The sequence below is a fragment of the Apteryx mantelli genome, chromosome 8, assembly GCF_036417845.1.
Source record: "Apteryx mantelli isolate bAptMan1 chromosome 8, bAptMan1.hap1, whole genome shotgun sequence".
Taxonomy (NCBI): domain Eukaryota; kingdom Metazoa; phylum Chordata; class Aves; order Apterygiformes; family Apterygidae; genus Apteryx; species Apteryx mantelli.
The window spans coordinates 22,172,653-22,187,523 of NC_089985.1; the positions used below are offsets into that span (position 1 = coordinate 22,172,653).

General features: G+C 38.5%; 1 long non-coding RNA gene across 1 annotated transcript; it reads right to left on the reverse strand.

The window, feature by feature from the left end:
• Positions 1–12,279: 12,279 nt before the first annotated feature.
• On the reverse strand, positions 12,280–14,520 carry LOC136992506 (uncharacterized). The gene is made up of 3 exons (XR_010884793.1): positions 14,471–14,520; positions 14,157–14,379; positions 12,280–12,480 (listed from the first exon to the last, which is right to left on the reverse strand). It is a non-coding gene; the product is annotated as an uncharacterized lncRNA (long non-coding RNA).
• Between the last annotated feature and the right edge of the window lie 351 nt (positions 14,521–14,871).

Below are 14,871 nucleotides of genomic sequence, written 5' to 3' on the forward strand. Positions count from 1 at the left end.
CATGGCACGGCATGGTCATGGCGCCGTGCAGAGCGGGGCCATGCCAACACACAGTGTGGTCATGGCACCGTGCAGAGCGGGGCCATGTCACCACACGGCGTGGTCATGGCACCACATGGTGTGGTCATGGCGCTGTGCAGAGCGGGGCCATGTCACCACACGGCGTGGTCATGGCACCGCACAGTGTGGTCCTGTCACCACACAGCATGGTCGTGGCACCGCACCAAGCATGGTCATGGTGCCACTCAGTGTGGTCCTGTCACCACACAGCATGGTTGTGGGCGCAGCGAGGACAGCTGCTCAGATCTGCAAAAAGTAACACTATCAAAGTACCTGCTGTCGCCATCTCTTTGTGCCTTTCTCTACACAGCCATTTATAAGAACACATACTGGTGGTCATATAACCAACAACCAAAATTATTTTTAAAATATTTCAAAAAACAGGATGAACACACGACATAACTAGCACAGTGGGTTGGGCTGTTTCTTTGCAGGAGTCGGCGTACCCGTACCTCTTTGTGAACCGCAAAATCTGAGCAGAAGCCTGTATTGGCTCCAGGGTGTGTGCTGCTGAAGCCATCCAGAGGGACTGAAATGTTGCCCAGTTATTTACATTATCTATATACACTTGGGCCAGGCCCCGCGGGCAGAAGTAACCCTCCGGTTGCATTGGGTGCTATGCCAGTAAGGACACATCATCATAGGTATCACAGCCTACATACTCCTACTACTTCATGAGAGTGCTTTTTTCACTTTTTAGCCAGGTCTCACTATTTCGTCACAAATCTTACAATGTTTGATCTAGAGTTCCTATAAAGAGGTGACAGTGGGAAAATCTGGGATTACATTCAAACAAAAAGAACATTTAAAGATTTTACATCTATGAAGGAAAACTTGAAAATGTTATCCATATGTATGCAAAAGATCCCAAACGCAGCAGGTTAGTAAAAAGTATTCAAAATGTCTTCTGTTTTCTATATTTGAATCTGGCAATACTGGTTTCAAAAATACCCTTTGAGGAAGTAGCAAGTTACTTGATCATGCTTTTAATTTTTTCAGGTTAGTCTGTGTCTTGGAGCCATTGAACCTACTGCAATAAGGCCTGATAAAGAATTTAAGAGCCAAATAACTATGTATATCTTGTATCTCCATAACAAAAAAAACAGCATTTTCACTATGTTTCACTACCCCATCTCCCTGTCCTCTGTCACCAGGGACAGCCAAGCAACTAACTTAGCAGTTGGGAGTACTGCAATTCAAATATGAAAATTCTTTTTCTACTCAGTGGTTTTGTGAGATTTTTTGTTGTTGTCTTCTGGAAAAATCACTCTGGTTCTCTGCAGCAATCAAGTTACTGAGTGAAAATAACTAAACATACTACTTCTCATAAATGCCAGTATTGTTTAGACATCTGCAACTAATCTTTCTCTTTCAGCAGTTGTCTTCAGTACCCATCACTGAGCACTAGACATAAATTGTTTATTATTCTAATTCTTATAAAATCCCTCTTAAACATTTCATATGCTTAGGTTGTGTATAAATTTCACCATGCCAAATACTATTCCCTACTTCTGTGCTTTCAATGTTATTATGTTTAATAAAAATAACAGAGTATCTGGTTGTAGCACTGTTTACCTATTGCTTGTATTAAAGAAGTACTACGCTTGAAAATAACATCAAGGGCTTCAGAGATTTAGAATTTCATACAACCTGCTCTAAAAATCCAGTGCATTTTAATATATTGACTCCATATATACCATATTTCTGTAGTTTCTGGCATGTTTAGTAGACTTTGCCTTGTCATGCACAATTGCAGCTTGGGGTTATAGCTAGTTTCTCTCATTTGCCATTCCAGTTTGTTACCACATTTTGTTGGGGATTTCATGCCTTTTTTCCCCCTTCTAAGTCTAAATCTTTCTTGTCTGTTTTTGTGTTAGTACTGGTCCTTCCACTTCTTACCAATTAGTAGAAAATTATCCAGCTATGTATCTATCTATCTCACTTCCTATCTTGCTTACCACCTTTGCCTTTATAGTGATGCCATCTTCAAAGCCATGTTTCTCATCTGCTTTGTAATATTCCCTTTTTCTCCTTTTCTCCTTCTTTCATGACGCCTACAAGAATCCAGCTGATTAAGCGATCTAATACTCATTCAGTTTATCCTCTGAGCTAAATGCACATCTATATAAGGGAGGTTGAGGAGAGGGTGATGAATGTTTACAGCAGAAAAGACACTGGAATTGAATTTGCAAATGTGTGATAGTTACAGTAAAAAGGATGGAAGAAGGATGAATGGATGTGTATTTATAGAGCAAAATTCTGGTCCCACTGAAACCAACAATAAATGTGACAATTAATCAAGATTTCACCTAGAGCATTTAATTTTAGAAGGGAAAAAAGCTATCAGTAGTCAGTATGTTACTAATACAATGCCATAGCATCCTCTTGCTCATTTGTTTGTTCAGAATGGTATAACACTCTTCATGCAGCTTTGCCTTTTTCTACTATTAAATTAGTTCTAGTATGGTTTTGGATGCTTTTGTAAAATGTCTAGCATATCTTGGACATTGTGATAGTCTAAACATTGACCTGGTCATCTGCTTTTTGCGTTGCTATAATATGTCTTTGCTTTGTCTTTCTTGTGTTTTAGAAGGCTAGAAGAAAATTTGCTGGCAAAATTACCCCCTTTTTCCTCAGACCCTGTCAACTTTCTGTCAGGTCCAGTATCAGTTATTTTAGAAGAAGGCTTAAATGTCCAGTAAGAGGCAACTATTCAGTAACACATCTCTCACAAAACCCTCTATATGTAGTGGTTATATTATGACACATGAGAGCTCATGTCCTCTATCCATTGTATTCTCACCAAATTTTAGGTGTAGATATTATTATTAGTTATACAAAAGTTTAGTACTTTTTAAATCTCACTAATCTTATGCCTCAATAATACTTTGTTTGCCAAACTCATTTCCTTTCATCATTGATATATTTAGATGTTTGTTTCATTGGTTGTTTCATTTTTATTTGAAGAACAGTTGATAATTAACTGTCTGTCTAGTCTAGCAGCTTGTCCCTAGTAGTAGTTAGTGGTGTGTGCTTAGGGAAAGATTACAGAAATACTAAAGCACACAATGATACTTTCTCCACGGCATTGTCCCAAACTCAGATCATGGAGTTGCTGCGAAAAAAAAATAGTAACCACAGGGTATCTTCTCCAAGAATTTGCCCAAGCACTTTTTGACATTCACAAAATTCTGTGGCAACAACTTACACAATTTAATTAATCATTGTGTGAAAAATATTTTCTTTTGTTTGTTTCAAGCTTGCTGTCTGATAATTCTATTCTTTTCTTAAAACATAGCTGGATGATTTTCCCCTCTTCACCTAATCATGCCATTCATGAATGCATATACCTTCATCATATCATCTTCATTTATTTTTCAAGAGTCCTAGTCAATTTAATCTTTCCTAAGTTGGCAGTCATTCCATATTTTTGGTAATTTGTATTGCCTTTTTCTATATCTTTCCTAATCCTACTCTAGAAGACCATAATGGTCCTCATTATTCAAGATACAGGTCTACAATGATTTTATATAGATGCATATTAAATGTTTCCTGTTTTATTTCTATTTTTGTATTACTTTTCTAATAATAACAATCTAATTGCCCTTTTGAACGCTGCTGAGCCATGAGCTGGTGTTTTCACAGAACTCCCCACAACTCAAGCACTTTTTCTTGAGTGGTAATCACTCATTTAGATTCCAGTATTTTGAAAGTGTAGTTTGAGTTGTTTTCTCCCTTGCACATTGCTTTCCATTTATCAACACAGAATTTAACTTGACATTTTATCAGTCAGTTACACATTATCATGAGAGCCTTCCACAGTTCTTCATGGTCAGCTCTTGTTTTTGCCATGAATAATTCAGTATCATCAGCAAACTTTGTTGCCTTGATAATCACCCTTTTTTCTAGATCATTTAAGAATATGCTGAACAATGCAGGTCCCTGTGGTACGCTACTAGTGACCTCCCTCCACTGGAAAAAGTTGACCATTTTTTCTTGCCCTTCATCTCCTATCTTTTATTAATCTGTTATTAATATCTAATAATAAGTTATTAATATATCAAAGGATGTACCTGTTAATCCTTTATCAGCTTAGTTTCTCTAAAAGCTTTGGACAGACAACTTCGACACATTTGTTTTTCAAAGTTTATCATGTTATTTCAGTCAGACTATCCTAAAACACAAGCTTTTTGACTCCTTCAAAGAATGTTATAATTTTTGCTGTCAGATACACTTATACAGTAACACCCCTCATTTGTCTGTATCACTAAGCTAGATAGCCCTAATCTGTTTAGTTTCCTTATATGAACAGTAGTGCCATTGAATGGTGTTGCTTAGTGCAGCAGATCCTCTCAATATTATGTGAAAGGTTGATCATTTAGTTTACCAGTCTTTGTTATATTAAACCACATTATTCTATCTTAAACCAGTTCTCATCAACTTCATAAATTCCCTAGATGCCTTTGAGCAAATTGTCAATGTTTATTAGTAGCTATTCATCTTTTTGTGTTCCTGTAAACAATATCCTTAATCAACATTTCTTCCCAGCAGTCTGTGTTTTACTCAACTAAGTTTTGAAGCTTCCTGAGCAGTTCTTACAAGCAGAGTACCCTAAATAAACGTCTCCTTTTTAAGTTCAGGTCAGAAGTTGTTGTTCAGGTCTGAGTCCTACAGGCTATCCTCCAGCATTTTATTTCTAGAAAGGATGCTCCCCTGGAAACAAAAGAGAGTTTATCTTGGGGCGAGGGGGAGGGAAGGACTGGGAGTGTTACTGCTCTCTAGCATCTCAAACGCCAAAACGCGTGACTGAGCTCATACTGTACTTTTGTAAAGGTTCAGGTTTGTATCAGTCAAAAGGTCCAGTTTTGACAATTTTGTCTGCCCACCTTTGTCTTGTACTATTTCCACCTGGAAGGGTTTTTTTGTTTGGGTTTTTTTTTTTTTCTCCCAGAGGAAATGCACCTTTTTGCTCCAATGTGATTAAATATTTGTACGTTCGCCTTCCTCAGGGCTGGAGATCAATTTTACATTTTGTCACAAACATTGTGTACCAGCGGTGATTGCATGCATCTTTCATAGAGAGTGTTTGCTTGTTTTTTGCCTCACCTAATTGGTAGTGGAATAAAGATTGTGTTGCGGGTAGTGTACAGGCAAGGCCTTTGCCTACGGAGTGCTGTATACTATCATGGAAAAGAAGTGAAACAAATCATTTTCTTCTGAATGCAAAGATATGTCTTTGTTAAGGTTGTAAGACAAAGAGTAGGAACTTTCCCGACTTTTTGGCCCTATAAATGTGTGGCCCTACAAAATGTGTGGATCCTTCTGTTATCACAAGGAGGTGCCTAAATGCTGGCCTGGCACTCTACAAGACATAGCTGATAAGTCCAACATCAAAGCTACGATTGCTCTCCAATCAGGTTAATAAAGTCTTGACCTAATAAATTGCGAGAACCTAGTTTTCACTTGACTGTATGTGTAATATGGCTGACGAGTACTGATGAGGGCCGCTGCCTTGATGACGTCGGGTTTTTCTAGCCTAGATCATTGCTCTGCAGACAGCATAGCTATTTCACCTACCAGAGAGCAATACAACCCATTAAACAATCTCTAAGCAGAGTTCTTTTTAAATCATTGTTTATTGTTTATTTTTGTGTGTCATTTACATAAAAGACCCACAATCAGCAAAGACTAGCTTTAATTCTTAGAGACTCATTCATTATTACAACGGCTTTTGCTAATCAGTATTGCAGGTAACAAATGATCTTATTTTGACCTTCTGATGAACTATTAATTTAGGGACTTCAGGATGATTCTTATTTTTGAGCTAAAACGGAAATACCTGAATTTTATGGTACTCTTACGTAAGGGTACACCTGACCTGGCTGAACTCAAACATCTAGCCCAGTGATGTCCTGACAAGCTGTTGCCCAGTCTGGCATCATGTCTCAGCAGGTAGGTGGTGCTGGCAATGATCAACCATCAACCTCCTCACCAGATGTGCCTGTCTGTGGGGAGACTTCTGTTCCGTTCCAGTGTGAAATCAAACAGGTTACATTAATCTACTGCTGCAGGTGGTCTAGACTAATCTGGTTTGACTTTGTACTGAAGCAATCTAGAAGCACTCACAGTCGCCTTTATCAGCAAAGGGCTCTAAGCCCCTGACCCTACTGCCTCCAGCTGCCCATTTCCAGTCCAAGACCCTTCCTTCTCCCCACTCTGCATGCAGGAAGGAGCTCAGACTCCAGAGGGCTGGCACTAATCTTGCTTTCCAGAGAGTTTTAAGCCACAGTCTGAGCAAGAGATTCCAGATTTGGGGAATAAACTGCAACTAGATAGCAGATCATATCACAAAACTGGGCTTAGATGCAAGCATAATGGACTGCTTAGATAAATTTTTACTTACTGTCTGCCAAACACACAGGCCAACATCAGGCAGAAGACTCTATGTAGTGTATACAGTGAGTCCACTCTTGTACATGGTCTGGAGGTTGCTTAGTTTTACAAACATGCTAATTAGTAAAAAGGTGGCAAAAAATGAATAAAATATACACAATATTTATATTTTAAATTAAGAGAGTGCTTAACACTGGGAAGTAAAAAAGAATCCAAATCCCTAATAACATCAAAAATTAAAGCAATAAATTAGCAAAGAAAGGAAGAAAACTCAGAGCAATTTCAAACTAGTCTTCTTTTCAAAGCTGGACTGAAATGGGACTTTTGCAATTCATTTCAGGAATACCAGAGTTTGAACTCTGAACTCTAATCATTCAAAAGGAGTAAAAAGCATCTCACAGTAGTTTTTAAAAGGTCATGTAAGTGACAGATGGGCTTACCTCTCCATTTTATTCTTTGATGTTAGAAAATGGAATTATTTTTGTATAATCTTTCCAAAACTGTGTTTTCATAACATCCCATCCTACTGAAGTTCTTCCAACCCTTTTGCAATTTATGTAGGAACAGCATTATGTTCATGGGCTTTTCCAGTAGGAATTACTTTACAGAATCCTACAGGAATGTGTAAAGTATCAAAAAGAATCAGTATCATAAAAGAAAAATATTTTCCAATGAATGCTGTTTAGTGTTGTCAAAAATATTCAAAAGGCAAACCCTTTAAGGGTTACAGAAAAAAGTCTTCAAAGATGACACCCCAGAAATGTGACTTTTTAAAAAATGAAAATCTTCAAAGTAGGCATCTCTTTTACTGTGAGAAAATCCTCAAAAGAAGGGATCCTCTAGAGTGACAGTCTTTGAAAATGAAATCTCTTAACTGATATGAAAACTTTCAAAGCAATAAAGCATTCCCAAATTTGAGGGCAATATTTCCTTGATAGAATATAGGGTGTTTTTAAAAGGAGAAATGACTTTACCATTTTTATTTATAGAGGTGATTAACCCCTACTTCTTTCATGAGAAGGAATAAAGATTTAAAAAACCCTTTTAACATAATAGCAAAGTTATTAAAATAAATTATCATAATATTTTTAACAAAAAACATTGGTGGCAGTGTACTTTTTCATCACCAGAGAGGCAGGTTTACACATGCTGCCAACTTGAAAACAGCTTCATCATTTTTAAAATGGCAGCAGGAAAGTCTATGGAGTGGAGCTTGTAGGAAATATTTCTCTGAATTCTATTCCGTTGAGTAAAACCGATTTGTTAAAAGTAAGACTTTTCATAGAAAAGGGCTGGTTTCAGTACACATTCTAAATGAGAATAGGATGTTTTTTAGAATCTTGACTATTCTTCCAGGTTAGGAATCCATTTCCAAATTTTTTCCAACTAGAGCAGTTCACTGAGTCATTTCCAGTTAAAAGCTTTGCACAGGAAGTGATGTAGAAGCATCAACGTGACAACAAAGCAAGGTAAATAACCTTGTTATAGGTTAGACAGGAAACAATAAAAAGACAGAATTTGTACACTGTGCCACACTGAAACATCATGGCCTTTTCCTGACTGCTATTGAAGCTTTTCTCTGAGCAATGAAAGAAAATGAGTCTCTAGTTAGTATCATTTAAAAAGTCATTCTTCTGACTGCTGTGGCACTAGCTATTGGAGTGTGAGTGAGCTGAGGCCGACCCAAAGCCAACGACAAACCAAAATGATTTTCTGGGCAAGTCATCAGAGTGTAAAGCTGGACAGACACAGCCTTTTTTTGAATTGAGACATTCAGAAATAAAAATAAATAAAATACATATTTGGCCACCTGAATGGCCATTTTCTCTTTTACCTGTTGAGGTTCTTGGAAGCACCATTCTAATAACAGGCTATTCCTGGCTGTGTGAACCTAAAACAGTGCCAGTCATCTTCATACATTCAATACACTCAGAAATACAGTGGATATTGAATAACATAGCATCTTCCCCACTCTTTCTCATCCTCTTCTCATGTTCTCCTCACACTCTCCTCACTTCAGGATCTGGGAATCATAAACACCCTTTAGAAAATGCAGCTGAAGGCCCATTGTGACATTCTGGTTTTTCCTTGCTTTACTGTAGATAATCTTCCTATCTGTTTGTCTTGCAGCAGTCTAACGGGGATCACTTTAAGCATCTTTCTGTATTAAATATTCTGGATAAAATTATTCTTTCAGATCTACTCATCTGAAATATTTTTTAGCATATCAGTTTCACAGACTGTGATTCTTGTAATGTGTATGAGGGGGCGATTCAATATGTATATATAAGAGGCAAATTTGACCAAAACAGTGTACCCTATATGACAGAGATCTTTAATAACAGCTTATAACTGGGGTCTGGTTTTGAGTTTTAGAAAAACTGACAACTACAACAAGTACGAGTTGCTGGTATAACAAAAGTTAGACATGTATATTGGTTTTGCTAATATCAGGAAAAATCCAGATTTCAAGGACCAGTTAGAGTGCTCAGTTGGTATTATAATCCTTTCAGTATAATCCTTCAAATAATACAGTCAACTCAGCTGGCAACCCTTAGGGAGCTTAAGTAAAAGCTACACATACATTCTGAGACCATTTAAAGACAATCCTTTGCCAAAAATAGCATAAAAACTTTCCTATAGCACTCTCCCTTAAAACACCAAAACTCCCAAACTAGCCTGCTAGCTTCCTCCCATGCCTGTTGGGCCAGTGCAACAACAGCATTTTGCCTTCCTCGGAGGAAACAGAAATCAGCCCCCCTGCTGCAGGCCCTGCGAGCTACTCTAACACCTCCTCCAGTGCACAGGCACCCCGAACAGCCTGCAGCGTTAGCATGCTCTTCTTCCACAAGCCCAACAACTGTTAAGCTTTTCCATATCTAAAACTTTCCTGGCATTGTACCAGGTGCTTTACTGCAGTCCAGGAGAAAATCCCCCTGCTCCTTCCAGGCTCTTGCTCAAGCTCAGGCTGGTAAATGCACTCCCGCCCCCCCCAGACAAGGTTTCAGAGAGGTGACTACTGCTGCTGTTCCCGTACGGCATGGCCAGCCTGGTGAATTTAGAGCTTTCAGTGCCACATGCATAAATGCCAGACTAATCCTAAGACGAAACTTACAATATCACGCACAGTACTAGTGACTTCCCTTGTGCCGTAGGCTACAAGGCTAAAAAAGCACCAGAAAGCAATCCATAAGCTAATGTTTTTTTTCTGTTCCTTGTGCTCCACAGGAATTTCATGCTATGTTAGCTATAATTTAAAGCTGACCTGCTACAGCAAACAAAAATCCCACTTACGGCAAAGCAAGGAGAGCAGATCAAGGGCACCTCAGTAATTTTCCTTGTCACGTCTAACTCTTGCTGTCCTTGTAGTTTGGAAATAATAGAATAATCCAAATGTTTCTGAGGTCACAAATATTCTTCTCTAGACTAAATGGTATTTTCCACTTGAAAATTGTAATTTGCTCTATCAACCATATGAAGCACATACAGTTTTCTTTCTTATGTAGCATAAACAGCTTCAGAAATGTTATGTGGTAAAAGGCACATCAACTCATTTTTAAAATCTGAAAATGGCTACTGGATAGAAGAGCAACAAATTAGTGATATAAGACTGAAATAATCCTGTTCATTATGCTTAAAACTTCTGTTTGCTGTGTCCAAAGACTAACGTACTTCATAATTTTGAGAATAATCTTCTGTGTAGTCTGCTGTCATTTAAGATTGCTGATGCAGCTGGAGAACAACAAATAGCTTGGCTCATGGTATTATTAATTGTCTGCTTGCAAACTTTAGAGAATTTCTGGCTGTATGTGACTTAATATCTCATTAAGCTTTTCCAATACGTGAACCTCACAAAGATATCTGCACTTTGAGAATAAACATCAGCTATTACCTCAACTTCTGCTCATGTACAGCAGAAACTTTTAACAAATACTATCAGCAGTATGATAGTGAGTCCAGTGATATTTTGACTCTTCAAGATTTAGATGGTAGTAATCTTTCTTATGTTAAATTTACACGTCTATAGTTCTTTATTTATTTTACAGTTCAGATATCAGTCCAATATTGTGGCAGATTAAAGCACGGACTCAGGAGGGTTTGCGTCCTGAGACATTTATTGTTTATTCTAACACATATTTATACTAAAAAGTTAGCTACTTCAGCGATTTCACAGATACACTTTGCTAAGCCAATCATTATGCAGATTATGTCACAGGTAGCCAGTCATTACACCGATCACGCACGCAGCTATCATGCCTTGTTTGCTTCTTTGTTGGAAAAACGCTGTCTTGTTCTTAGCCTTGGTTCCCACTGGCTTTTGCTGGTTTATCTGTACTTTCTCAAGATGTATCATTCCCAGCTGCACCGGTGTCCTTGGGTATGCTTGCTCCTGTTGAGACTCTTCTTTGTTCAAGCTAGCAACAGTTTCCCCAGGTCCCCTTTTCCCATGGTGTGCAACTTTCCTCCAACTTAACCCTGTCATGACCCTCCACACAATATTATGCTTGTTGTCTAATGTGCAGAATCAGTAGCTGTAGAATATGATTTTAAAAGGGCAAAATGGATCATTTACCGCCATTAATAGCCACAGACTGTCTAAAGTAGAAGTCACTATAAGCAATCAAAATACAGTATTGCTTCGGACTTGATGCAGGTTTTCCAAGGGCTAGGAGGGTCGGAGTAGTCGTGTCCCTCTTGCCTGCTACACAAGAGCAGGAAGAGTTGGGCCGTGGCCTCGGGGCCCAGGCATTCCCCGCAGTGCCTGAGGGCAGTCAAGGCCCTTGGGGCAGACAAGGGCACTTTAGGGCAAACAGAGAGGCACAAAACATCGCAAAGCTCCAACCCAACCTGAGGCAATGAGCTCCCTCCTACTACAGACATGCACTGCTGAATGAAATGTGGCCATACATAGAAGGTCCTAAAGGTCCTAAACCTCTTTTTCATCTCTGAAATTATTTTTTTTTCCCAGACACCAATTGCCCTGCACTGATTTTCACTATTATTAGTTGTATTTATATTTCAGAATGTGGCTGAGATTATCCCAGACTTAAAGCTTAAGGACCATCAGACCTAAAGCTTAAGAACTTTGGCTTTTGATTGCCTAACAGTGCTAAAGGCATGTTTTTATTGGTAGAGGCGCAGCAGGAACACCATGGTCAACTGAAAAGGAAAAGTTTTAGTATACAGTATGTTCTTGTTCAGACACCACGTATTTTCATTGCTGGTAAACAACAGAATTAAAAGTCAAGCTGTCATGATAGTATCCAAGCTAAGTCCATTCCTTAGCTTGTTCCCTACTTGCAGCATATCTCCTCACTCTGTCATTTTTGGAATTGAATGTAGCTTCTTATGCACTGCCTTATTAAACGCCTATTCAGTTTGACAATGTATTAATAATTTATGTTCAGAGTAACAAATATACAAAGCTAACAACAATTTCAGGAGTAATTTTCACACTGTTCTACAGTCTCCATTTTCACTTCTTGACTCTTACTTTTCTTTTAAGGACGCATGTAAAACAAAGCTGGCTGAGTTTCACCAGAATTAACAAGCTAATAACATCCATGTGTTAGGAGGGCTTATTTTTCTTGAAGCAAACTAGTATGAGTATTAGCTAAAGGTAAGGTACTCAGACAAGTACAGTGAAAGCTTGAATGGAGCACAGTGTTCTAGAGAGGTTTCCCTCAAGATGTGAAGATTTAATAATATATTGCACTTAGATGTCATAAGCACCTTTCATCTGAAGATCACAAATGCTGTACCAGTATAAATTAAGTCTCCCAAGTCCATTGTAAGAGACATAATAATAATGTTTTTATTGTCGGACATACTGATTCATTTCAAGTCACAAAGCAGCATAGCAGCAGAGGAAGTAAAAGAGGTTTAGGGATCAATCCTGAGTCTGCCATTGTAACCAACAATGAAGGTACGACAGTACCTTCAAAACCGTCATATTTGCAGCAGGATCCTTTGGCCACAGGACAGTCACACTTTTGAGTTCCATGTCTGCACCACCACCAACATACTCTGTAAAGAAATGAATGAAAATGCATATTTTAGGGGACTTGCACAAAAATTAAAAGTCGTAATTTAACTCACTAAACATTCGAGAACCCCTGGATTCTGACTGGCTGCAGATTTGTTCCTCTCTGGTGTTATTACACTGTATATTCTCAGCTTAAGGGAAAAATACAGTGATCCCAATTGTTATGGTCAGAAAGATAATTTTTAAAATGCCTTATTCCTGGGAGTACAGACAGCCTGACACATTAGCTGTTTGAGATGTGAGAGTGAAAAATCAGCTTAACACTATACACATCAAGATTTTTAACTTTTTTAGACTCTGTCAGAGTATCTCCAAAAGGTAGGACCTGGAGTCAACCATCCCAAACCTATTACCATCCTAAAATGGTTGATAACTATCATTCATAGTGTCTATCAGGAGACAATAATAAGCTACAAGTGTTAATATATAGGCTTGCATAAAGTATGATGCATTTACAGATTCAGTGCAGATGTGGACATTGTCTTACCAAGTAAGAAAGTATTTCACTTCTCAGTGGTCAATGATTTTTAAATATTTTCATTAAGTACGGGGGATTTGGTGCCAAGTCCACCAAAGGGAAATAAGCATCTCCAAAGAAGTAGGGACAGTTAATCATCCAGAAGGAGAACTTTGAAACTGCATCCTAAATTAGGTAAGAATCAATAATACATGAGACAAGGCAGAGGGGAGAGCCGCTCTGATGTTGAATGAACCACTGAAGACTCTACAAGCAAGAGAGGAGATAAGAAAAGGCAGCCAGCTACCTGCTTTTGCAGCCTTTGACTCTCCTGTTATGCAGCCTGGGGGCTGCCGGTGTGTGTTTCCGTACAGTATGGAGTAATTAACTACCCACAGCCTATCAGCTGAATTTAAGGAAGAAAGGATAAGAAAGACAACCTTTTAAATGTGGTTTTAGGATAAGTACAGTGTAGTTTTCTTTTTATTTTTGCCATTGTAACATTGTCTATTTTGAATTTTGTAAAGAAATACTTTACAGTAACATGGCTTCAATTAAGAGTTTTCAAGATTGGTGCTAAAATCACAGCATTTCATCTTAGTAGCTGTGATGATCCATAAATCCAGGGTACTGGAGCCCCTTTGCAGTGCCCACGCTCCATTTCCCTAGGTATCGAAAGGCAAGCTGCACAATTTAGCAGGTGGATCTGTGGCAAGAAATATCTTTGGGTAACCTGCATTAGCCAGATTTAACATGCAGAAAGGAGAAAGAAGGGTTCTGAAAAAGAACTATGTACTGTTTTATTTCCTACATTTGCCATTGTCAGAGCTTATTAATAAAAGCATCCAGATTTTCATTAAGCTGAAAGTGGTGTAGAATTTCCAGTAGAGCCGCACTGACTCCACCGATCTCATTGCAGAATTTAAGTTCTTCTTAGTTCTGGATACATAGGACCTTTTCTAAATGTCATTAAGTAAGCCTTGTTTGAACACAGGCAGAACTGCTCTTATGTCCAGGGTTTTACTTAAATTAGTTTAAATGTAACTGGTCCAGCAGAAACTCTAACATAACTTGTAGCTGAAAAACATTATACACTGTATTAATTAACCCTGCATTAAAATTTTAACAAAAACTAGAAAATGGCTCCCTGAAAAGGCCAAGGAGAAAGTGACAACAGAAGCCCTTCTGTGAAACTGTTACCTTTGTGCACTGAGATTCCTGATCGGATGTGCAGGAAAGCTGAGGAGCAGAAACTTTCCACAATGTTTTTCTTTCGCGGCCTTGTAGAGCTGCCAAGAGAAATTCCTGGCGGGTGTAACGCTGACCAGAGCTGCGAGGCAGCGAAGCTTGTGGATGCGTGCTTATCCCCTGAGTCACCCTCTGGGGCATTCTTCCACCTTACTGCCTGGCCCCAGAATACATCCTTATAAAGAAAGAAGCAGTACTTAACTACTTAAGTATATCATCAATTTCAGCATGACATTAAGAGAATCAACTGTAAGTTCAGTCCCTACCTTACTGTGCACCACCTTCCTCACAGACCAGCACAAGTCTTCATTCTCTTCCTCTGAGCGCCCGATAAAAAGAAAAGAGTAGCTCATATAATTGCTGTGTCAGCGTTATCAGAATGAGTATGCATGGGTGAGGACACGAGCAAATAGATAAACAGATATTTGTTTTGCTTTCTGCTACTTATTTTTAAACACAACAGTGCTGATAATGTAATAGCTGGGATATTAGAAGCCAGGGTCTAGAATGAGATTTTTATGTGAGGAAGAAAAGGAAGAAAGGCAAGAAAAAAAAACATATTTTAGTGTCAAACAGGGCAGCTAGTGACCTGCAACAAATTATAATGTTTACAAATAAACACAGCTCAAGAGTGTATGTTGCCCATCTTTGCATTAGAGACAGCAGC